The sequence below is a fragment of the Emydura macquarii genome, unplaced genomic scaffold (assembly GCF_026122565.2).
Source record: "Emydura macquarii macquarii isolate MOO-44397 ecotype Brisbane River unplaced genomic scaffold, CSIRO-AGI_Emac_v2 contig_2975, whole genome shotgun sequence".
Classification (NCBI taxonomy): Eukaryota; Metazoa; Chordata; order Testudines; family Chelidae; genus Emydura; species Emydura macquarii.
The window spans coordinates 4611062-4622976 of record NW_027133112.1 but is presented as its reverse complement, the minus strand read 5'-3'; the positions used below and the strand labels follow the sequence as shown (position 1 = coordinate 4622976).

The window sequence follows — 11915 nt, the reverse complement described above, 5'->3', positions numbered from 1 at the left end:
ATAAACTGGATCTGCTCCCTAAATTTATTCTTTCACACTAACACAAGAAAGTTGGAGGCCCTGGCTTTATGTTAAAAAAGAATTACAGTCTTTGACTAATTATTACATTATCTTGCCCTGGGGTATGTAAAAGTATCTCAAATTCTGAATGTGACATTCCTCCTCTGCAATCTGGACTGGTGTGTAGCTGTGTCACCCCAATTCTTCACTCCCAGGCCCCGACTTACCCCACTTTGCTGTGTGAACCACCCCCTCCTGGGTCAGCCCATGCCCAGCCTCCTGTATGTAACTGGTCCCTCACCTAGGGAAGGAGAGCTCTGGCCAGCCACTCATGGGATAGACCCCCAGGAAACACCCCCACTCCCAGATGCAACCCCAGGAACTATGGTCTTGCAGGGTTCAGTGCTGAACACTGCACCCTGCAAGCTCATTTACACTTGTCCATCAATTTATCAAACAAACAAATTGATATGCACCAGCTCTGTCACTCTAAGTGAGGTCTCTGCACACACTCAATCCATATGCACTGTTTTAGATAAAACAAATAAGTGTATTGACTACAGCAATAAGTGAATCTTAGTCAGATTATTAATAAATCAAGGAGTTAATCACAATTAACTCGCATTTTAACATAAGATTAGTATGCCAGCTTACCCCACAGGCTTGTTGTGATGCCTCTTGCAACCAGCCAGTCCCCCACTATGGGTAGATTCTCAATCTTTGGTATAGCTTAGAAGATGGATTCCAGGGGAGAGCCAAGAGACAGACACCTCAGCTTTTAACAAGTTTCCCACCCCTAGGGGTCAGGTGATCAGCACTGTCCAGCAATGGGCATGATTTCTCCCACTTGAGCCAAAGTGCTCACAGGTGCATAGACCAGTCCATTGTTCCTGTATGCATGCCTTTGTGGGGCATGGAAACACAGCTTTGTGTTCATCTGCATCTATTCAGACTATGTGAGACATACATTTGGGGATATGACACAGCAGAGTTTCATATCTGTACATGTGTGTGACATTGCAGGAAACATGCTACCCTAACAGTAATGTTCAGTATGTCATGAGCATTCCAAAAACACTTTACATGGCATACTTTGCATCAGATAATACACAGTTACATTGTAAGGGTGAACATGAATGATACACAGATCACCTTATAAGGGTGGACATGGGGTACAGCATGTCACATTAAAGATCAGTTTTACTTTGAACATATTGCTTATAGGGATTAGTTAATTAGTATTTTTATAGTTTATTCTGGGTTATTCATCTCCTGCAAAATTACATAAAACTTTCAGTCCAGGGATGGACCAAGTACTCTTAGACTTACTCTCAAAATGAATCTGTGAGAAAGAGCTAGAACCTCTGCTGAAATTTAGTCGTCTGTTCTTTCCTTTCAGTTCTTGAGTGCACCTTTACTTTGATGCCATATTTCCAACAAGAATCACACATCTGAAAAATAAGGCAAAAGAGATCTAAGGCAAACTAGATCACTGAAGAAGAAGAATCTCCATAAAATGAATAAAGAATTCCAGGATTGTTATCCTAAAACTCTGGGACCCACAAGGCCCTGTGCTGGCATAGGTATACTAACAGTACCATTCCCAGCCTCACCTTTATATGCGGGTAATTACTGTGGTCTGCCCTAGGGGATTTACAAAAATTTTGCCGGAGGTTCCCATTAACTTTCACTTAGAAACTCCCTAGTCCTGCCTGCCTTGGTTTACCTTGGAGAGGACATGGATACAGCCCTCCTTTCAAAGGATTGACACTTAACAGCAAATTATTTGAAAACAAATGTCTCTTTATTAATTACTAATTCTAATACAGTTGGCTTTTAAATTGAAAATCAGTAGAGTAAAACATATAGAAATAAGCTTTTATTACAGTGCAGAATTCTATAATCTATATGGTACAAGAATTCTAAAATTGCAATACAGCATTCACAACATAATACAGTATTCCTGTATCATGAGCTACAATGTTATGAATACTTAATTGCGTTCGTATAACAGACATACAAAGTAACAGCATATAACATAAGGAAATCCTGCATAAATATGTATACATCCTTAGCACACTGTAATAAACTCTGGATATTGCAATGTGGCAAGTAATACACATGCATATAGTAACATTACAATAATATTCTTAACAATACTACTACTACCATAAACTAACTAAAATTCTATGAGTGTTGATCAGGCAGTCATAGAATGGGTGGGGTGATCACTCAAGCCACAGGCATCCAGCTTTATTTACAGTCATTCCCACACATTCTTTACTATTAAGAAAAGATCATACTTACTGCTCCTGGATCTAATCCCTCTGCTCCATCTAAGACCTCTGTCTGATCTATTTGTTTAAAGGAGTTGCAGCTGCTGCTCAGATTGTCTTCTGGTCCTGCTGCTCAGCTTTTCTTCTCACATCACAATCAACCAAGCCTATCAGCTCTCTGCCTTATATACAGTTTTCCTGACCCTAACAGATCCTTGCTGATTGGTTGCTTTCTTCATTTCAGTCAACACCTCCTTCCCACCAATGGGTGAGATCATGTTGAGTCAATCAATTGTCCACTATGCTAGTCAAGCTCAGACCTCCTCCTGCTCCTCCTCCATAGAGATAATTTCTTTAATCAATCAGCTATCTGGTATGCTAATGAGCTTCACTTGTTTACTCCAAACCTGATTCCACCCTGCTCCATCTTCTCACTTACAAACCCCTCTCTTTAGGTATCAAGAGTGAACTTTATCACACCCCATATTGCCTTCCTGCTATTGGTCAGTTTCTCAGTAACTCCATTTTGTTCCTACTCCCTCTCTACCTGATGACATCATCAGCCACCATTTTGATTTCTAACCAAAACTTGTACTTGTACAGGCGTATTCAGTAGCTAAGATAATCTAAAATCAAGATCTAACCTATAAGTAATATTTATTATTCAATTAATTTTAAAATTAAATTAAATTACATGAAAGGACAGTTAAACATAGTCAACAGGTCAATAGTATGAAAACTAAAGCCCATTGATAAAATTTAAAATATGGAGAATAAATATATCTATATCTAAAATATATCTAAAATCCACAGGATACACGAAATGAATGTTCAGGTTCACTGTTTATCGCTAAAAAGAGCCAACATATCCGTCGTAGCATACATAGCAAGTCTGCACACACTTTCTTTAAAACTTTTAAATTTATCAATACCTAAAATTTTAAAAATTTCATAATTTCTTTCACTCCATTTACCTCTCGCCCCAACCACAAATCCAAAGAAGTGGATGATCTTCCCACCAGTGAGCTGCAGCACCTCCTCCTCCAACTCAGAGTAGTATGTCTCCTTCTCAATGTGGGCTGCCTCCACACTGTCAGCGTTGTCTTCCCATCTAACTGTGACATCCACAACGGCTACCACTCCTTCCTTTTCAATAATGAGATCGGGTTTTCTCAACTTCCCTTCTTTATTATGAAGGTAAGGTTCAATCCAAATTTTACATCCTTTATTTCCTACTTTATCAATTAGTGCTTTAACTATCCTATTATGTCTTTTAATTCTTGCTTCTTTCATTTTTATGCACTGACCAGAGATATGAGGAATTGTTTCTTTGACCTTACCACACCATCTACATAACCCTTCCTCCATCTTCCATCCTCTTGCTAGAGCTTCCCTGGTGGGAAAAACATTCGCTCTCGTTTGCAATGCCGCAATCAGAGAGGAGGACTTGGCCAAGCAAGGATATTTTAAAAACAAATTACTAATACCATCATTTTTAAAATATTTAATACCAATTCCCTGACATCTTAAATTACTCCATTTTAAACACTCTTCATCTCTCCACGTTTTAGGATTAGCCGTTTTAGCACTATATATTAAAATTTTCTCCACTAAATTTTCCCCAGCATATAAAAACGAGAAATCTATCCAATCATCTTTGGAGACAATATGTCTCCTCCATTTACGAATTAACATGTTTGGAATTTGGGTACTAAATTTTGTAACTGCTAAACCCCCATCTCTAGTTCTAGCATAGAATAGCCCGTCAGTTGTACACTGGGGAAGATGTAAAATCTTTTTAAGAGTGTTCCTAACTAAAACATCTAATTCATTTAACATATAAAGTGGCGGCTCGATTAAAAGTAATTCATAAAAAACTCTCGTTAAAATGTAAACTTTTAAAATTATCAATTTCTGCGCAGGTTTTAACGGAGCCTTACATAAACTTTCACACCAATCAATTAATTTTTCCTTAGGGGAATTATTAGCCACTCCCACCCATGGATCTATTCTTGCACCTAGATATCTTTCAGACTCACCAGGTTGAGTATAATCAATTAATTCATCACCTAATCCCCATTTATCTTTTGGGTTGATAACATATGTTCCCATGCTTGGGAAAATATGAAAGCCCTTTGTCTTTTTAACATTTACTTTTAAACTTGAATTTTTACAAAACTGATTAAGAATTTTTAAATTCTTAACCATCCCCCTATAGGACCTACTTAATATAGCGATAACTTCATTGGCCTTTGCCGACGATATCTTTCTACCCTGCACTATAAAACCATCTCCTTCATCTTCCAATTTATATAAAAGAGGGTCCATGGCTATATTAAATAAAATAGGGGAGAGCGGATCACCTTGCTTAACTCCACTCTTAATTAAAATAGGTTCTGTCTTATCCTCACCAACACTAAACTATCATTAATTACCACTTATCAGAAACTTTAAAATTAAAACTAACTATATCACTATTCATGGCTAATCATTACGATACCATGACCATTTTTGTTTTTCTGATTAAAGCAGATAAAATCTTTGCCCGTTTTATCCCTCTCCACCTACATTTTTCAGCTGTATGACTGCATGGTTGAATGCTGTCTCTGGTGCTGAGCATCTTTTGTAAACTAGAGCAGCTTTAAAAACCTAGTATCAGGATAATATCTAAATAGTATAAATCCAGTTTATGGAGAGCCCTCCTGTCAATGCCTCCCGAGGTGATTATAATATAACTTTATTTCCAATAATAAAGACATTAGCTGTAGATAGTCCAGAAAGAGCTAAAATAAAGTAGATACAAGGCTGCTGAAGGCCAAAGAGTCCTATATTTAAATAAAACATATCTGTTTAAAAGAATTTAATAAAGATAGCACAGGTAGGGAGCTGGTGAATCTCCTCTTATAGCTTCCTTTATAAAGAGGTTAGGAGTGAAGAGACAAATGTCAATGGATGCTGTACGCACCATAAGAAAGCCAACAAACTTAACATAATTGAATCAGCACCAGTAAGACCATGGATAATTTATTAGGCACTAATTAAGCCACTATTCCAAAGCCCTTAACACTGAAGTCAAAGAAGACTTCCATTTTCTTTAGACAGCAGTGGAAAGAGTTCTAGATTGAGTTCCTTGTGTCTTTCAATGGTTTTTATGGATTTATTACATATATCCATGCAAGAACATGGTTTGTGTGGTTACCCTGCCATTTGAAGAGACAAGTTTGCTGGAAACGGCAGCAAAATCATAACAATATATGAAGTAATAGTGTGAGGGAAGGAGGAAAAAAAACATGAAAGCTGGCAGGCAAATCATTCCAGACAACTGAGGTAGAATACGGCTCTAGGCAACGGGAATGTACTTAGAGTATCCTGGTGTGAACTAACCCTCCATGAACAATGCATTGACCATTCAGCACTCCAACTGCCTCCTGGAGATAAAAAAGATTTACCAGGATGACTACCAGGAGTCTGTAGTGCAGGAAATGCATATGAAGTGTCTGTATGGTAATATCAAAAATGAAAAGGCCACATACATTCCATGAAATGCATTCTGTTCAGACTTGTCAGTTTAATGTAGCATTTTAGTGATTAATGTGTAAAAATCTGATCTGTCTAATTAATTTCACACTGTTCAGTTAGGCAGGGTTTAAATTAGATGTATTACAGGTTGCAGAGTGAGAATCTTCTTAGCAATTAACACAAAATGTTTGTTTAAGAATAGTTTAAAGAAAGGTATTTTGGATAAGATTAGTTCTACAAGTGTTGGTCTTCATTATATTCCTTATGGTGTTGTGTAAAAAGGTTTCGGTTAGAAGTCAGATGGGAAAAAATATAGCCTGGGTCAAAAGGCATGGGAACTGCCACCCTTACTTCCATGCTACTGTTGGTGGCAGCTCTGGTGGGAGAGCATGCCCCAGAGCCCCTCCCTGTTCTCCGTCCCTGCGCTCACCTCCCAGCTTTGCTTAGCACAAGCTCTGGCTGCTGCTCCTCTGCTTCCCAGGACCAGCCTGGGGGCACAGGAGATCATCCTGGAACCTGTGACTAGGAGCGGTGGCAGTGGCTCACTGGTGCCTTTGCCTTGCAGTGGTATCTTGGCACCAGCAGCTCTGGCCTTGCAAGGTGCCAGCACAGGATTAAAGCAGCACCAGGTTGCTCACTGATGCTGACTGGTGTGGCAGGAGGATGCGGCAGAGTCGGGGGGGACTGAAGGGAGGAAGGTCCCACTTTCTCCACCACCCCTTTGAGGGCAGCCACTTTATGAGTAATGCCACTCTCGGTACTGTGAGCGGGGCCTCTCTGGCTTGCGGGGGTGCTGTTGGGTCTGAAGGCAGCACCTTGCCGGAAAGATAATGGGTAGCTAGGGTGGGGAATGATGGCTGCAGTGGAATCCTCCTGGAAGTGGGGTGAGGTGGGGGGGCCTTTGGAGCAGCCTTGGAACAATCCCTGAAACAGAGACTCCAAAAGCATGAACAGACTGGCAGCAGCTAAAAAAAGGGGGGCAAACTCACCCTAAAGCTGCCCAGCCCTGTGCCACTCAGGTGGGAACCCCCACTCCCACTTCTTCACCAGTTCTCTCAAGTCCCTTCTTGTACCATTAGCTGTTTCTTCTCTTTTTACTTCATACTTTGTCCAGAAGTTTTAAGCTGCACCCCCTCCTCCCATTACTTCTGCCAATTCTCTTTCTGAAAGCCAGGTTCTGCAAGGAACAACCGGTTTCAACTTTGTTCTACAGGTTCTTGCAGGGATGGCAAATACTTGCTCCTATTCTTCAGTGGGGACTGGGAGTTATATCTCCAATAGCTGGGAAACGAACTGCTCTGCTAGAGCCAGGTGAGCTTTTGTCTAATGGGAGAGGATGCTTCTCCTTATCTACTTCAGTGGCTTCAGATATTGGAGTCACACTTGGGCTTTGACAAAATTAATGTAGTATAATTAGTGGGTTGTACCTTTGTCTTCCCCTTCATATGATTCAATCCATCCAGAAGCACCAAAGTTAGTTCACCCAAATTATTTTAGTTCTGTGCCTTGTCCTAAACCGGTGACTATTTCTGAGGAATAGCAAAATGTTCCTTTTACTTAAATTCACTTTCTTTCATCATGGCAGCATAACTGGCTATTTCAATAAAGCTGACCAAGATTATTGGGGAAAACACTGTTTAATTCAAATAGATTTTTTTAAAAACAATAATGCCTAATTGACCCATTAGCCATAGTTTGTCCAAGCACATATATACCTTAAGGGCCTGCCAACTGACTTCAATATAAAGCCTCCCATTAATTTCAGCGGCCTTTAAATCAGACCCTTGGTAAAAATACCATTTTACCAGTCTCCAGTGGGAGCCATGCCTGCCAAATCACACAGACTCTAGTCACTAGTGTCCTCCCTTCTCCTCTGAATCCACTTAAATATGCATTTGCGTCGTCTGATAATTACATATGACTAATTTTATTGGAAGAAGGTATTTTAATGAGCTAGAGAGATTAATTTTCAGTATGATTTTGCTATTACAATCTACATCTGGAAAGGAAATGCACAATTTAAAATCAACATTCCCCATTCTTTTCTTAAACTTGTCCTATTATCCTTAACTATTGTAGCACATATGATATGTATTGTCACACCCGGACCTGAGACCTCCGCAAAACCAAGAGTTCAAGATTGTTGTGAGTTTTAAGATGTCTTAAACATTTGCTATTTTCTCGTTAATTGTTTTAGGGGGAAAATCCACATAAAGAATGTATAGAATAATATATTATAATCTGAACCATTATACTATATTATGTAAACACGTTTACACATTTTTAATAGTGTGTCTTATGTAAATTTTTAAGAACTTTAAATATTCAAGTTGTTAACATGATAGGCTGCAAGAGTTCCAACATCTGTAACAATTTAATTCATAATTAAAATTTATGCAATAGCTATTTTTATGTATCTCACTTCTTGCATTTTGAAAGAGTGACTTTATGGAAACATGTATTATTTCAGTTCCATTGCATAACACTACTGGTATGGTTAAAGGCTCTGTAACAGTTCTACTTTATATATCTCAGCTATTAGGATATTATTTTTAGGCATAGATATTTGCTGCAGGCTGCATTTTTGGATTAAAGAATCTGAGCCCAAATTATATTAATGGTAGTTTCTCTAAAAAAAAGTTTTTAAAAGGCTTTATCTGTTTTTAGAGATTTGTAAATGCAAAAACAAAAGATAAATTAATTCATTTACTTACACATGTAAAAAGCAAGGTTTTTTTAAAGAAATACAGAGCCTGATTCTCATTTACATAGAGTCTTTTTTACACAACTCAATCAGCATAAAGAGGTCTTGACTTGTGAATAAATTATGTTTGCGGCCACTGTAAGGGCCCACATTACACAGTGAGAGCAGTGTAAATGGGCCCTTAATGTAAGTGAGACTCAGTCCCTAAATGTTTTTCATGTATTTGACTATTATGTAGACTGGTACATAGGAGTAATTACTTTTTAAAACAGTATCTTGGTATCAATTTCTGCCCTTGGATATTGATGTGCTCCTCCCTTTGAGTTAAATAGGTGCAACATGAGTACATCCATGGTCAGACTTCAACTGTTAATAATAGGCCTATAGTTATTTGCCAGATCCTGTCCCTTAGATAGAAGATGTAAACTGTTGTTTCATGTTCTTTGTGTGTGTAAATGGCTAATTTAAAAATATAATACATTCTCCAATTTAAAATAATTAGCTATTAACATTATTTATTCCAGAAATTTGCATTTGTTTAATGTTATTGTTCATTTTATTAGTATTATTAGTTTATTTATTGGCTTTTTTATATTGATTTTCTGTGAGTAAATGTTGCACCAGTGAGCTGCCATAGATGAAGTTTTAAACTAATCTGTCTCTATATATTTTTATTCTTCTTTTGAGGATAAGATAGATAAAACACATTTAAGTGTGTATTGTTAAAAAAATAAATAAGTAGGTGTGCCTACAGGATGTATAGCACAACCCCCCAATATTCTGTCTAGCCCACCTCAGCCCCCACTACCATTGGGAAAAGGATGGCACCACCCCTGTTATACAGTAACCTCGAGGATGACACAGTTTGTCCCTCCATTGCTTGCAGTTCCCTACAGGAGTTCATAGATTGGAAGAATCACTAGGCTCAGTTGAGTACAGGATTGTAATTTTAACTGGCCTTAAAAGTTGCATAAAACTTTCCCTGCTATTTTTTGATGCATAAACTGTAATCCCACAAGTATCTGTCTCCCCTTTGTATTATGAATTGCCAGTGAAATTTTGTCTTCCATCATTTAACGATCTGAGAGCTCAAGGTTCTTTATACAAAATGGCAAGTCTGCTCACCTCGGAGACTGTACAGCTATTTATAGCCCCACCTATTGACATTTAAATAGCTCTGCCTCATATAGAAGTATATTTCCAGCATGTGGACTCTGAAAGGGCACAGGAAGGAACCCCAGACAGAAGGAATGAGCCAGGAGGCTAAAGGAGCCACAGGATATATGTCTTTTGCACTCATGAATGCCATATGGGGCAACACTCTGATCCATGTCTGCAGTTCCTCCCTCTCCTGCCCCATGACAAAAGCAGCTCCATAACCTGCTACCTCACAACTTCTAGGCACAATCACACTCAGTCCCACTCTTCAAGGATGGGACCAGGCAAGGTGCTGGAGGCTGCACCTGCAGGTGTGGGGGCTGGGGAACCAGCCCAATATTGAGCTGAGTGGCAGGTGGTATGTGATCAATGACTTTGTCGTGGGGCCCTTAGCGCATCTCGCAGCACCTCTGGCTGCCTCCTACACAGGTGGCACTGGTCCCAAAGTCTTCACCCTGGCCACATAGGAGCCCTATGCACCATAATTGCAGGAAGCCTCACCTCCAAAGACTCCCAAACACTAGAATGCCTCCTACTCCTGACTTGCTGAGGAGATGCATCCTCTCCCTCCCTCATTCTGCCTACTCCCATTTCCTATCCAACTTCTAAGGGAGTTTGTTCAATGCTTGGGTGCGTCAGTGACCCTGACTAAAATTCACACTCGGAAAACAGAATTCAATGTGGCTACTATTTTCTCTCATGGTCTGAGTCTGAATCCTCCTTAGTTTCAGGGCTACCTAACATTAGATTTCATTTCTTGAAGGGTTTATCTCCTTTTCTTTTCTCCCTGAGGACATATTGCTGTCCTTGATGAGTGAACATGAACTTTAAAGGGGAAGCCTCATCTATACCTTATATAGACTTCCCTAGGTTGGCTGTAATTTCATTCATCTCCCTTCTTTTCTTTAAATTTGTAGTCGCTAAATCTTGAAAGATCTGCACTTTGTGCCCTCCTTGACTTAGTACAGAGAGTTCTCTGGCTTGTCTCAAAATCTGCTCTTTTTGCTCAAAGTAGTGTAGTCTTTGTATTATGTCTGTTGGTTTCAGAAAGGGAACATACAATTCTTTGTGAGTTCTATCAGTAACTATTTCCAAGTTCTCTCCCATGCTTAAATATAGAAGGAACGCTTTAGAAACTTATCTGATGCATCTTTTTCTACCCCTTCAGGGAGTCCCCTAATTTTTATGCAACTTTTTTCTTTCCTGATTCTCTATCTTCTACCTTTTCTGCAAGGTTTTTCCCCCCGCCCCTTAAGCAATTTAATTTTATTCTGTAACAGTGTTCCTAATTCCACACTCTTCCCCCATGCCTTTTTCCAGGTCAATCACTCTGTTCCCCATTTCTTCAGTGTCAGATTTAATCTTGTTCAACTTGACATCCATGGAGGATTTAAGGGAACTAAAATTCAGCAATCTGCTCACCAAAATCGTCCTTTCTGTTAGGAGCTCCTCTCTCCTTTTATTCATATCCCCATAGAGTGACTCCCGTGTGTGTGAAGAGTGCCATTTTGGACATCTGCTGCGAATCTACATGCTTGGCCTCCTCATGCCCCAATGAGTTTTTCTTGGGAAAATAAAGTTTTAAATTGCTCCCCTCTGTGAGGTAGCCATTAAGCAGGAAAAGCTGTTGTGGGTCATTGCGGGGGCTGGGAGAGGCAACGGATGCAGATTATGTCGGCATCACCTCACAGCTAAGGGCTTACGCAGCCACTAAACTCTGGTGGCATTAGCATTCTCCCTCCCAAAACTCTTCTTTTTCCTTTGTCACCTGGCAGGGTGTCTTCTATTTAAAATGGACTCCTGATGCAGTTCCCATTTGTTACACAGTCAGGAATGTATTCATTAAACTGGGTGACCAAATTCGGGGCAATGTTCTTTTCTATCATGATGAGTTTTCAATTCATTTTAATTGAGGTATTTTTCCAAGGTTGGAAGTGACTGGCAATTTCCCTTTTCTCCTTCTTGTGTTATAAAATGAAGCTTTTGTGTTATTGCCCTTTTTTTTGTCATGAACATTAAAAGATGTAATTTTCAGTCCCTGTAAACTTGCATTCAGTTTATTGAGATGTGTAAACAAGTCAGCTCAATTGTTACAAGGGAAAGATCTATAAAATGAGTGCTTAAGGGAAGGTAATCTTTATCAAGGACCCCCCGCTCTCTGAGGTCCACTCCCTATCCTGTATCTAATCACTGTTAGAAAAAATTCTGTTAATCACTGCCACAACAATATGTGAATGTGCAAACAGGTAAAGGTTTAT

General features: G+C 39.3%; 1 long non-coding RNA gene across 1 annotated transcript in view; it reads left to right on the top strand.

The window, feature by feature from the left end:
• Positions 1–2467: 2467 nt before the first annotated feature.
• Positions 2468–11915, top strand: part of LOC137167705 (uncharacterized) — a 33584-nt gene continuing 24136 nt past the window's right edge. The window contains exons 1-2 of the long non-coding RNA XR_010924172.1: positions 2468–2544; positions 7009–7106. This is a non-coding gene — a long non-coding RNA (uncharacterized lncRNA). The remainder of the gene's footprint in view (positions 2545–7008; positions 7107–11915) is intronic.